At 41.0% G+C, this 13,436-nt stretch overlaps 1 protein-coding gene across 1 annotated transcript in view; it reads left to right on the top strand.

Moving 5' to 3' along the window:
* Positions 1 to 3,012: 3,012 nt before the first annotated feature.
* LOC146817306 (uncharacterized) overlaps positions 3,013 to 13,436 on the top strand; it is a 528,574-nt gene continuing 518,150 nt past the window's right edge. The window contains exon 1 of the mRNA XM_085609198.1: positions 3,013 to 3,126. The gene's annotated coding sequence lies outside the window, so the exon portion shown is untranslated. The remainder of the gene's footprint in view (positions 3,127 to 13,436) is intronic.

Genomic DNA, 13,436 nt, shown 5'->3' with positions numbered 1-13,436 from the left:
ATTCGACACAGTACAGTGAGACTTTGTTTTCAAGGTGATGTAAAAAATGGACCTGGGAGAGAACTGGGTTAAATGGATCAGGTTGCTATACACTGCCCCGATGGCCCGGGGTCAGAACAGGCACCACGCTCTCCCCGCAAAAAGAAGTATGTGGAGGCACAAGGCAGGGATACCCTCTATCCCCGCTGTTGTTCACCCTGGCCACTGAACCCCTTGCAGAGGTCTTGAGACTAGAAGGCCGAGGCTCTGGCATAACAGTTGAAGAGCGAGAACATCTCCCTCAATGTGGATGATATTCTCTTTTACCTGAGGGACAGAGTGCAGGGCATTGCGTCCGCTCTGGACCACTTGCAGAATTTTGAAGTGTTGTCAGGGCTGAGGGTCAATTAAACCAAGACGCATATCTTCCTAGTCTCCCCGGATGCGACGCAGCGACAGGGCCTCCCTTCTGATTTGATGTGGTCATCCATCTCTTTTCGGTATCTGAGGATCACACCTTTCATCAATTGCAAGATCTCCGAGAGGCCAATTTGTGGAAGGCCCTCCAATCTCTGAAAACCTGTGTCTCCTTCTAGTGATCCCTTAAGCTGCCCATAATGGTTAGAATTTCGCTTACTAAGATAGTTAGGCTCCCAGCACTCCTATACTTTTGTGCAAACTTACCGGTGGTAAGCACCTGGATGCTCTGGTGCGTGACCTAATTTGGGATGGTGGGCGCATAGAGTGTACCTGGCTGTCCTTTGGAGCCCCTTGGAGGAGGGAAAGTTTAGGTGTCCCAGATGTCGAACTGTGGGGCATTTGTACATGCCCCTATCGCCACGGGAATGTCACTTTTTCCAACGTTCCTGTGGCGATAGGGGTTTCACCTTATTTACAAGGCAGCGTTAAGCCACTTAACGTGGCTTAACGCTGCCTTGTAAATAAGGCCCCCTATGCTTAGCGTGAAAGGGGTGGGCAGTAGGTGTTGCGGTGGGCATTACACTCCAACCCCCATTGATTTTGATGCTGCCCCCTATTTACAAGGGTGGCATAAATAGGAGGCAGTGCCAAAATTAAGACCAGGAAAAACCTGGTCTTAACTTGGGGAAACAAGGAGAAATGCTTTATTTCTCCTCGTTTTTGCAGCACACATGGAAAAAGCAAATCACCTTGGATTGTTTATGAGAAGGAAGGTATACCTTCCTGCACATAAACGATCTTTAAAAAAAATGACATTTTGTAACTTCCGTGTGTGCTGCATTAAGCATTTAAAGATTATTTATGTGCAGGAAGGGACACCTTCCTACACATAAACAATCTTCCCCTGCACGCAGACACCCTTTTACTACGGTGCAAGGGTGCCTGCGTTGGTGTTAAGCTGCTTAACTTAGCGCCAGTGCAGGGGGAAACTCAAGGCTGCACCATATTCTTGTAAATATGGTGCAGACTTGCATTTCTGAAGTGGCGCAGTGAGGCGTTAAGCCATGTCGGCTAACGCCTCACTCTGCCACTTCTTTGTAACTATGGCCCAGTATTTTCTGTTTTCACAGCTCCAGTGGATTGCACTGTAGCTTGATGAAACTAATCAGGGCAAGCTGAGGGTGATTGGGCTCTCGGCAAACATGGAGACCTTGTTGGCCAAGTTGATTTTCGCCTATCAGTAGACCTTCAGCGCCTAGGGGTGCTGCTCTCTGTGGCATTAAAATGCTGGCGCAGACGCGTCTTAAGGACTGTGGGGACACCGTTGTGTGCAACAGCGCTGCCTTTGGTAGGCCTCCCTCATGGAGAGCCCCTCTCTCACTTTACTGCTGGACATATGTCGGCTTGGACAGATGCTGGGCTGGTCACAGTAGGTAACTACTATCAACAGAGCACCCTCATGCCATTAGACAAATTTATGAAGCATTACAATTTGCCGTCAGGCCAATTCCTTACGTATGAAGCACTGACACAAACGTTCATAGACCTGTGGGCAGGGGATCAGGAAGACCCCGTAACTCATGGCATCCTGTAACTACTGGTCTCCATGGGATCAGCTAGACACCTGGTGACCTGGTTTTATTGGTCCCTTGTGAAAATGGTACACAGTCCCTTAGCTGTTTTGCGGACAGATGAGAAAATATTTTAGAATGAGAATTGTCAGACTCAAAGTGGCAGAGAATTTTGGCCTCCCCAAGAAAGATGTCCAGGAACACAATGTTGAAATACCTCCAATTCAACTATATATACACGAGTCCGCACAAAATCCAAGTGGTATACGGGGGCAGTCACTTAGATGCTGATTTTGCACATATGGTGTGGTACTGTCACAAACTGTGACCTTATTAGGAGGAAATAGTTGTGGCCTTGGAGACCAAACTTGAACGTCCTGTAGTGTTCTATGTATTACTGCATATTGTATTATTGCACATGCTTTTTCTGTGTTCTCATATTGCATTACTTGTGGTATGGTATGTTGGGATTGTTCTGTCCCTCTCTTTAGTGCTTTACTGTATTAGAATGTTTGGGTACAGTGGTTTAGAATATCAACTTCAGTTGATGCTGATCCACTGGGCCCGTATGACCTACTTACCTGCTGCTGGAATAAAGACTCCTGTCTAACTATAATTCTGCTGGATTGCATCTTTAAAATTGGCGACTTGCATGGGATCTGGACTGCCCTGTATGATGAGTATCTTATCTGGTGAAGCGCTTGATGTGCCACGCTATTAAGGTACTGTGTTTTTTAAAAAACTTTTCCAATGGGCCTGGGGATCGTTTTTTCCTTAAGCTTCAAGCGTCCAGAAGCGTTCCTGCGTGTTAAGCCGCCTCCTCTTTGATATTTGGGAAACCTGGTGTTTGTAATTGTTTTCCACGAACTCCGTGAGCACGTGTGTATCAGTATAGATTTTCAAATCTTACTGCGGCTCTCTGCTCGAGCACTCGTACTCGCGCTCTATTTTGTGCATTCTGTTTGGTTTCCTTGGACACGTTACAATACCTGGTTGTCCCTGGATACCAATCTTCTGTGCGCTGATTTCTACGAGCTTCCAAGCTGTGGGAGACCGCTCCAGCTTGGATATTGGACACTGGCTGTTCTCTGCTGGATTCACACGCTTTCTCTAAGCTGTGGGAAACCGCTCCGGCTTAAAGACGCGGCATACTCGGGTATGGCTGTTTTCTGCCCTATACCAACTGCGAGAAAGTGCCCCAGCTGAGTTTGTTCCTACCTGTGTGTTACCAGCTGTGCCGTTCTTCACCCTTGCGCTTCTTTGATTTCACGCTTTGTCATGCACCGCATTACTGCATCTACTCATTCCTGCAACCGTGGGATTTCATTCCGGTTCCTGCTTTCACGTCGTCACGTCAATTCCTGTTTCGGTGTATCCGTGGTACTAGCACACCAACCTTTGTCTTTATTGGATTCTGTGAACCACACACATTCTGGTGAATGCATGCACATCAGTTTTTTTTTTCATCCATATCTTCAGTGGTTCCTGTGACATTCACTATTACTAACACTTATCTTTGCTTCCAATGTTTTTTTTTTTTTTCCAATTTAATTTCACAACCTGTGGATTCAGTGGTCCACACACTCATTCTTACAAGTGGGTCTCTACCTTTGCGTGTTTACAGCAGTGTTATTAATATACATATACATATGTAATACTGTTTACATTCACATTCTGTTTTCTTTAATTCATGCACTTTTTGTCATCTTGTATTTACTTCCAGCTTGTTTGAATTTTATTACTAATTTATATATACATATATTTTTTTTCTTCTTTCCGCATTATGCAGACTGTCACTTCTAGTTATTTTTTACAGGATCCAGGTGAACCACCATTAAAATGGCGCTTGTGGTTCAGATCGTTCAATGCCTAATTAGGAGCCATTGATGGTACAAAATTCAAACCTGACAGGAAACGCAGTCTTCTTTACTATTACTTAGGTGTAGAAGGTCAAAATGTCTATGACCATTTATCCACTTACACTGGTCTTGACAGTGGTGACATGGATGAATATCAATTGGCTCTCAAACGTTTGAGTACCTACTTTGAAGGTAGAGTCAATTTGGTTGTTCACAGGCACAACATTCTTTACTCATGTTCAGTCTCCAAGCGAATCAGTCAGTCTCCAAGCGAAACAGTTGGAGTCCAACACTTGTTCCATAGTAGCTGCCATCAGTTCTTCTTCCGCTATTCCACAATATTCCAACAATGCCAAGTTAAACAAGCATTTGCAATGCAATAGGTCTCGCATTTACGCGAGTTTAAGCTATTGACATTGCAAATAACAATGCCTTTTATTTTTGTTTTTATAATATAAATAAATGGCATTCTCATTTACAATGCCAATAGCTTAAACTCGCGTAAATGCGAGACCTATTGCATTGCAAATGCTTTTATTTATGTCACTGATTCTTTATTTGCTTGAAATATTTCCCACTTCTGCATGTGACATATGTATGTCAGCTTGTTTGTAAAGATGTTTTTGCCCTGCACCTTTTTGGAATGTGCCAAAACCATGGGCGCTAGAACTATGGAGAGCCAAATAATGCGGCAGGGTGAGTAATTTTTTTTCCAAGAAAGGGCAAATTATGTGGCGTAATAATGCAGCACATTTTGTGATAGTGTTATTTCATTATTTTGTCATGTTTACAATTAACACTGTCTGGGCATTGGTTGCACCTCTTTGATACCAGTTTAGAACCCAAATATAGCACTAGGCAACAGAAAGGTGGCAAGTAAAGCTTTGCAAAGGGCCTTCCACAATCCCGCAGCATGTGTTGCAATGTGTTTTTTGTAACTTTTGATCCACAAACACTTTTTTTATGCAATCTTCAGATTAGGTAGCACATGATCGATTATGTGGTAAATACGTCAAGCCCATAGGTATGCGGGAACATCCACGGCCTCAAAATCGCATAATTTCAGTGGTCCTGGGTATCGATGGGCCACGGTGATGGTTTATTAATGACTAGGCAGGCTTTACAAACACAGGTTCATGTAAAGTGAAAGCAAACCCTCTTTCCCTTCTAACAAGCCATCTCAGTGCAAACTAACATTGTCCATTACAGGAAGTGAGGTTTATTCTCAGTGGACACTCAGTGCGTGTACTAACAGCATGGCCCTCTGAGCTGCAAGATCAGAAAATGCAATCAACTAATGATTGACGCTGCGCACTGTGCTACATGTAACAATGTTACAAACAATTAATCACATTAACAAAATTTCAAAAACACCAAGCAATGATATTCGTTTGAACATATATTTTTTGCATATATGTAACAACAGTTTCAAATTATAGCATCATGAGTGTATCAACACATTTACAAGAAAAACAGTTGACATCTACCATAGGCAGTGCAATATATAGATATACCACATAATATTTCAAGAAATCACAAAACAGATGCTTTTGATGAGCCCAATGCATTTCGGGACTTTGCTGTCCCTTCGTCAGGGGCGTTCTGTGAAGAAAATACATATATTATATGATCGAACAAACAAATCGTTATTATATTTACACAAAAAGGACACATGGTGGCAACTCGTATAGTTGACATGGTACATGCAGCTAGACCGTAAATCACACATGCAGTAAATAAATCCTCCGTTCGGTTAAAGATAAAGATTATATAGAGGAGAAATGAAGTCACCCACTAGTGTGAAGATCAAAATAATGAATGTGACTCTGAAGCGAAGTATAAATGAGAAGGAAATCTATACCAAGTAAAAGAAAGAAAAAATCCATGCATGAGATAAATCTGAAGGAGATGGGGTTGTGAGGTCTCACCTCAAATATTATGTGTATACTTCCATGATAGGAGCGAACGATAAAGACAGGCTAACTGTTGCTAAAAACCAAGAGAAACAACTCGATGAGAGCAGGTGCTTGTATTGCAATAACGCGTGTAAACCGTGTCGAAGAAAGCACAACTTACCAACTACACAAGCAGGCGCGATCAGCGTAAAGATAACTAGAGAAAATGTAAAAGTACAACGTGATCAGAAAAGATAACAAATATGCCGTGCCGCTAGTTAACACACAACGAAGCAAAAATCATACTCACTATGCAAGTATTAAGACACCTGGATACTTGTTGACAACGCGTAGTCCAAACCTAAATCGGACTGTGTATTCAATCAGTCACTCGAAGAAGATATGTGACATCGAGTGATAATGTTGCGTCTCCGAAAACAAGCACTACAAAATAATAATTGTGTGTGATTACAAACTTATCCTAACAATGACGCTTAATAACTCAAGAGACTATAACAAGAGCGCAGCTGAATTCGGTGAAAACTACTTACATGGGAAACACAACGGAAGAAGCAGGTCCGGTTCTCACGGATAGCGTCCTGTTATCGCAACATCATTTTAACTAACGAAAAGCGCGCTCAATTTAAACCAGCCGAGATGACAACGTGGAAAGGAAACCGATGGCAATTGAAAGAGGACTTACATGTAGCGCCATAATTAAAAGGGTAAAGTGACCAATCTAGAACAGCGACAGGGCTAAGTATAAAGATCAAGAAATATTAACCAAAACGATGTCTGAAACCACTTACGCAAAGAAGACCAGAAAATATACTCAATAATCCAAAAAAAAACAAAGTCGCCAGCACGTACTCAATTAATACAATGTATCAGCTGAGCGATAAAGCAGCTCTCCAGGACCGTGTTCACGAAGCTGATGCTAGGTGAAATGACAAATATTAAAAACCGGTAAATGGGTGATTACTAACCTCTGGGGTGCTAATTTGTGTGGGAGATAAATAAATAAAGTTATATCCGGAAGAAAAATAAATACAAGGTGAAACAATGGGAGATGAGATGAACCAGACAAACAAATAAATATAGAATTATAAAAAAAGTTTAATATAAAAATGATGGAAAAATAATAAAAGAATTATAATAAAATAGACAAATAAGATAACTTAGTATGGGTATAATGAATGGTGAAAGGTGTTGAGATAATCCATAGGCCTCAGAAAAGATAAAAGGAGAAATGGAATACAAATGTACAAATCAACTTATTTGTGGTAAAATGTCAACAGAAAATAGACAGTAATCACTATGGTACATAAGGTTCTGCGCATGACCATGACAGTGTTTTATAAAAAACATGAAAGATCTAAACGGTCATTAAGCCCACACGGGGCCAAGGTCTGTAGTTTCTGAATCCAGAAGAGCTCTCTGCGTAAAAGTAAATTGGTGGTGTCTACACCTGGTTTGACATCAATAGACTCTATGATCTGGAAACGGAGTTGAGAAATTGAATGTGTTGCTTCTAGCCAATGCATGGCTAGGCTCGAGGTACTGTTCTTGTTCCTGATTCTGGATTTATGCTCTGTAATCCGTGTTTTTATTTTTCGTTCAGTTTTGCCTACATAGGCCTTGCCACAGGGGCATTTTATACAGTAGATGACATGGGTAGTATTGCAATCGCTGTTGTGTTGCAAACTTATATTTAAGCCGGACGTAGGATGAGTTAGGATATTCCCAGTGATGACATTGCTACAATGGATGCATGAATGACATTTGCGAGTACCGTAATAGACAATAGGTTTGTCGGTGGTTTTGGAAAATTTCAATAGATTCCGTAAGTTTTTGCCTCTTTTGTATGCAAACAAGGGTTTCTCCAAAAAAAGTTGTTGAAAATCCTGTTCTTGTTGTAGTAACTCCCACCGTGTCAAAATAATTTTCTTAATTTTGGGTGAAGATGTGGAGAAGTTGCTAACAAATACCAATCTTGTAGAGGAAGTCTTTGGTTTCTGTTGCAGTAGGTCTATTCTTGGAATGGACATCGCTCGTGTGAGACATGTTTGAAGTACTTCTTTTGGATAACCTCTTGATGATAATTTGTCAACAGTAGTTTGAAGTTGAAGGGTACTATTGTCAGAGTCAGAACAAATTCGGCGAATTCTAGTGAATTGTGATAATGGCAAATTATTGATTAGATGACGTGGGTGAAAGCTTGTGAAGGTCAGTAAACTGTTCCGATCAGTAGGTTTGTGGAAAACTGTAGTATGGAATTGATTCGTGGATGTTTTGGTGACTTGTACATCCAGGTAATGAATAGAATCCTTATGAATGGTGTGGGTCAACTGGATATGAGTATGATTCCTGTTGAGTGTCTCTATCATAGAAGTGAAAGACTGTATCGAATCACCCCAAATGAGGAAAATGTCATCTATGAAACGGCAATAGAGACGTATTTTAGACCACCATTCTGTGTTGGAAATGATATGCTCCAGTTCGTATTGGGCCATATAGATATTCGCATAAGCAGGTGCTCCTGAAAAGCCCATTGAAGTGCCATTCAGTTGGGCATAGAATTTGTCTTGATATTGGAAATAGCTGTTATGTAAACAGAACTTTAAGAACTTCAAAATCAAAACCTTCTCAATATTGACGTCTTCCATCTGAAATAATGCCCATTCAACCGCTTCAAGGCCGGCTGCGTGGGGGATGGAGGTGTAGAGAGCTGTGACGTCTATAGTACATAGATAGATGGAATCCTGAGGTCCAATAGTGGTTTGTTGGAGCAACTGTAAAAAGTGAGTGGTGTCTTTTAGATAAGATTGCCAAGATTGTACAAACTTCTGTAGGTAGAAGTCCAGAAATTTGCCAATGGGGTCAAAGATAGATTTGCATCCTGAGACTATTGGGCGAAATGGGGGGTCTTGAGGATCCTTATGTATTTTAGGGATCATGTACAAATGAGGGCGTTGTGGGTTGGCTGATGATAGAAAAAGACGTGTGTTATTATCAATCCAAGTTTGTTCAAGAGCCTCATTAAGAATAGAATTGAGTAGCTCCAACAGCAATGTTGTGGGGTCGCTTGCCAATTGCAAATAGGTGTTGGTATCAGAGATGTGTGCCAATACTTTGGATTTTCAACAACTTTTTTGGGAGAAACCCTTGTTTGCATACAAAAGAGGCAAAAACTTACGGAATCTATTGAAATTTTCCAAAACCACCGACGAACCTATTGTCTATTACGGTACTCGCAAATGTCATTCATGCATCCATTGTAGCAATGTCATCACTGGGAATATCCTAACTCATCCTACGTCCGGCTTAAATATAAGTTTGCAACACAACAGCGATTGCAATACTACCCATGTCATCTACTGTATAAAATGCCCCTGTGGCAAGGCCTATGTAGGCAAAACTGAACGAAAAATAAAAACACGGATTACAGAGCATAAATCCAGAATCAGGAACAAGAACAGTACCTCGAGCCTAGCCATGCATTGGCTAGAAGCAAAACATTCAATTTCTCAACTCCGTTTCCAGATCATAGAGTCTATTGATGTCAAACCAGGTGTAGACACCACCAATTTACTTTTACGCAGAGAGCTCTTCTGGATTCAGAAACTACAGACCTTGGCCCCGTGTGGGCTTAATGACCGTTTAGATCTTTCATGTTTTTTATAAAACACTGTCATGGCCATGCGCAGAACCTTATGTACCATAGTGATTACTGTCTATTTTCTGTTGACATTTTACCACAAATAAGTTGATTTGTACATTTGTATTCCATTTCTCCTTTTATCTTTTCTGAGGCCTATGGATTATCTCAACACCTTTCACCATTCGTTATACCCATACTAAGTTATCTTATTTGTCTATTTTATTATAATTCTTTTATTATTTTTCCATCATTTTTATATTAAACTTTTTTTATAATTCTATATTTATTTGTTTGTCTGGTTCATCTCATCTCCCATTGTTTCACCTTGTATTTATTTTTCTTCCGGATATAACTTTATTTATTTATCTCCCACACAAATTAGCACCCCAGAGGTTAGTAATCACCCATTTACCGGTTTTTAATATTTGTCATTTCACCTAGCATCAGCTTCGTGAACACGGTCCTGGAGAGCTGCTTTATCGCTCAGCTGATACATTGTATTAATTGAGTACGTGCTGGCGACTTTGTTTTTTTTTGGATTATTGAGTATATTTTCTGGTCTTCTTTGCGTAAGTGGTTTCAGACATCGTTTTGGTTAATATTTCTTGATCTTTATACTTAGCCCTGTCGCTGTTCTAGATTGGTCACTTTACCCTTTTAATTATGGCGCTACATGTAAGTCCTCTTTCAATTGCCATCGGTTTCCTTTCCACGTTGTCATCTCGGCTGGTTTAAATTGAGCGCGCTTTTCGTTAGTTAAAATGATGTTGCGATAACAGGACGCTATCCGTGAGAACCGGACCTGCTTCTTCCGTTGTGTTTCCCATGTAAGTAGTTTTCACCGAATTCAGCTGCGCTCTTGTTATAGTCTCTTGAGTTATTAAGCGTCATTGTTAGGATAAGTTTGTAATCACACACAATTATTATTTTGTAGTGCTTGTTTTCGGAGACGCAACATTATCACTCGATGTCACATATCTTCTTCGAGTGACTGATTGAATACACAGTCCGATTTAGGTTTGGACTACGCGTTGTCAACAAGTATCCAGGTGTCTTAATACTTGCATAGTGAGTATGATTTTTGCTTCGTTGTGTGTTAACTAGCGGCACGGCATATTTGTTATCTTTTCTGATCACGTTGTACTTTTACATTTTCTCTAGTTATCTTTACGCTGATCGCGCCTGCTTGTGTAGTTGGTAAGTTGTGCTTTCTTCGACACGGTTTACACGCGTTATTGCAATACAAGCACCTGCTCTCATCGAGTTGTTTCTCTTGGTTTTTAGCAACAGTTAGCCTGTCTTTATCGTTCGCTCCTATCATGGAAGTATACACATAATATTTGAGGTGAGACCTCACAACCCCATCTCCTTCAGATTTATCTCATGCATGGATTTTTTCTTTCTTTTACTTGGTATGGATTTCCTTCTCATTTATACTTCGCTTCAGAGTCACATTCATTGTTTTGATCTTCACACTAGTGGGTGACTTCATTTCTCCTCTATATAATCTTTATCTTTAACCGAACGGAGGATTTATTTACTGCATGTGTGATTTACGGTCTAGCTGCATGTACCATGTCAACTATACGAGTTGCCACCATGTGTCCTTTTTGTGTAAATATAATAACGATTTGTTTGTTCGATCATATAATATATGTATTTTCTTCACAGAACGCCCCTGACGAAGGGACAGCAAAGTCCCGAAATGCATTGGGCTCATCAAAAGCATCTGTTTTGTGATTTCTTGAAATATTATGTGGTATATCTATATATATTGCACTGCCTATGGTAGATGTCAACTGTTTTTCTTGTAAATGTGTTGATACACTCATGATGCTATAATTTGAAACTGTTGTTACATATATGCAAAAAATATATGTTCAAACGAATATCATTGCTTGGTGTTTTTGAAATTTTGTTAATGTGATTAATTGTTTGTAACATTGTTACATGTAGCACAGTGCGCAGCGTCAATCATTAGTTGATTGCATTTTCTGATCTTGCTTCTTTATGCCCGATTGACAGCGGGCATTGCGCTGCAGCACCTATATCATCCAGAATATACCTTTGGTTAAATTAGAGAATCAGGAGTGCGCTGCTCATTTCTTCTTGCATTATCACCCCTCTGAGCTGCAGACAGACGCTGCTGTCGACATGTTGCTGTTTTATTTGTCCCAAAGAACATGCGCTAATGTATATTTATTTACAAGTCGTTTATTGATTTCATGAGCAAATTGCTGAAGCGATAACGTAGATATGTTGGAAAAATCTAATGGATTTATTAAATAACAGGAAACAGCCTCTGGCAAAGCAATTACCATAATTAAAAAAGTTGTTTGCTCTGTAAATTGAAACTAGTTCGGTCCGGGATTCTCCACCCTCTTACTGATCGTCTGGCCTGACCCTCTGAAGGCTGTCAATGCTTGGAGAGAGCAGATCGACTGGGGCAGGGTAGGGGAGAGAGCTCAGGTTGCCGCATGTATGCAGGAACAAGAGAGGATTCTAGAATTCACTAGTGCAAAAATAAGAGAGGCTTTTGTGTTTGTTTGTTATTTCATTTTGGGAACACACGATACGATTTGTTTTAATCATTTAACCAGCAACGGAAAAGAGTCACAGAAACTGAACAACATCTGAGAACTGCTATCGATCGCGCAGGGGAAAGGAGGCTGGGGGGACGCCAGTGGCTTCTCCTAAAATCACACTGACAGTGTAGGTTGAACATGTTTACATTTTTCTGTAAAAGAAAAGTTGGTAAATCACTGTTTGTAGAAATGTTGCTAACTAGCGGGACACCACGCACGTAGAGACAGTTGCTATTTCAGTCAGCAATATATACGTTCTCTGACTATTTTTCAAAACATATATATTCACTCTGTCGTTAAGCATCAAATTAATTAATCAAATATACTTTTTTTTCCAAATACATTCTGTTTCTAGATGTAACCTTTTCACACTAGCAAGGGACTGGGTGTCATAAGCATCAAATGTAGTGTTTACAGTACAACTTTAAGGACAAAGGCAAGTAGTGCTAACGTGCTATTTAATTTTTTGTAGTAGTTTTATGTAGTGCGTATTCAACCCGAAGGTATTGAAACGGTTAATATGAGCCACAATTACTTTAAACAAAGTCACACTCATTTTTTTAGGCACAAGAATATTAAGTGATTTTCCCAGGATCACAGGATGTGGTGCTGACGCTGATGTCATGTCCCCCAAGTCCAAAGTCGGCAGCTCTGCCTGCAATGTAACATCCTCTCCCAGATTCAGATGCGTGCATTTTGCATGTGCCTTATAACCTTTGCTGCTTTATAGAGGCTGCATTGAGTAGTGCTCGCTCACCCCCAAAGCTGGAACCGTTTTGCTCGTCCACTGAAAGTCTCGATAGATATTAGATGTACCATCAAGCAGCACCCCTCCCCGCCTCCCTGACATCTTCTTTACTGTCGGAATCATGAGGGTCTTCAGTCAGAGTGGCTCTGCCAGAGCAACGCCTGTAGTGGAAGTCGCTGCGGCTCGGGTGGGGACACTAAACAGACTATTTTTACAGTGGAATGTGCAAATAGCTGACTGCTCCACCTCCTCGATGGTGGCAAATGGCAATACTATTTTGTTTTCGTAATTAAGCTGTCAAGCTGCTTAAAACAAGTGTTCTAGCGTGGGAAACTCCTACTGATTCCCACGCAGCTCTAAGTAACTGCACTAAGGTCTCGAATATTTGACCCCGCTATAAATCTGCCAGGAACAACACGGTATTCTGGTCATGTTAATCTGTCACCGGCAACGCAATCAACAGCTAGGCTACAAGAACAGAGAAAGAATCTTCACCGCGCGCCTAAACCCCGAATACAAATAACAGAAAAAGAAACACTTACTGACTCCGCCATTTGCCGGTGCAGAAAGCGGCCTTGCAGCGCCTTTACTCTTAGTTGCATCAGGAGCCAAAGAAGTCTGCTAGAGCACCTCATTTCAAACAGCGACGCCTCCTCCCCCAGATGCCAAATTTGCCGTGGCTGCAAATGTGAAAGCGTTTCACTTGCGGGAGCGAGCG

This window comes from Triturus cristatus, chromosome 6 (genome assembly GCF_964204655.1).
Source record: "Triturus cristatus chromosome 6, aTriCri1.1, whole genome shotgun sequence".
In the NCBI taxonomy this organism is placed as follows: Eukaryota; Metazoa; Chordata; class Amphibia; order Caudata; family Salamandridae; genus Triturus; species Triturus cristatus.
Note: the sequence above shows the minus strand (reverse complement) of the source record. Positions and strands in the feature narration are given on the sequence as shown.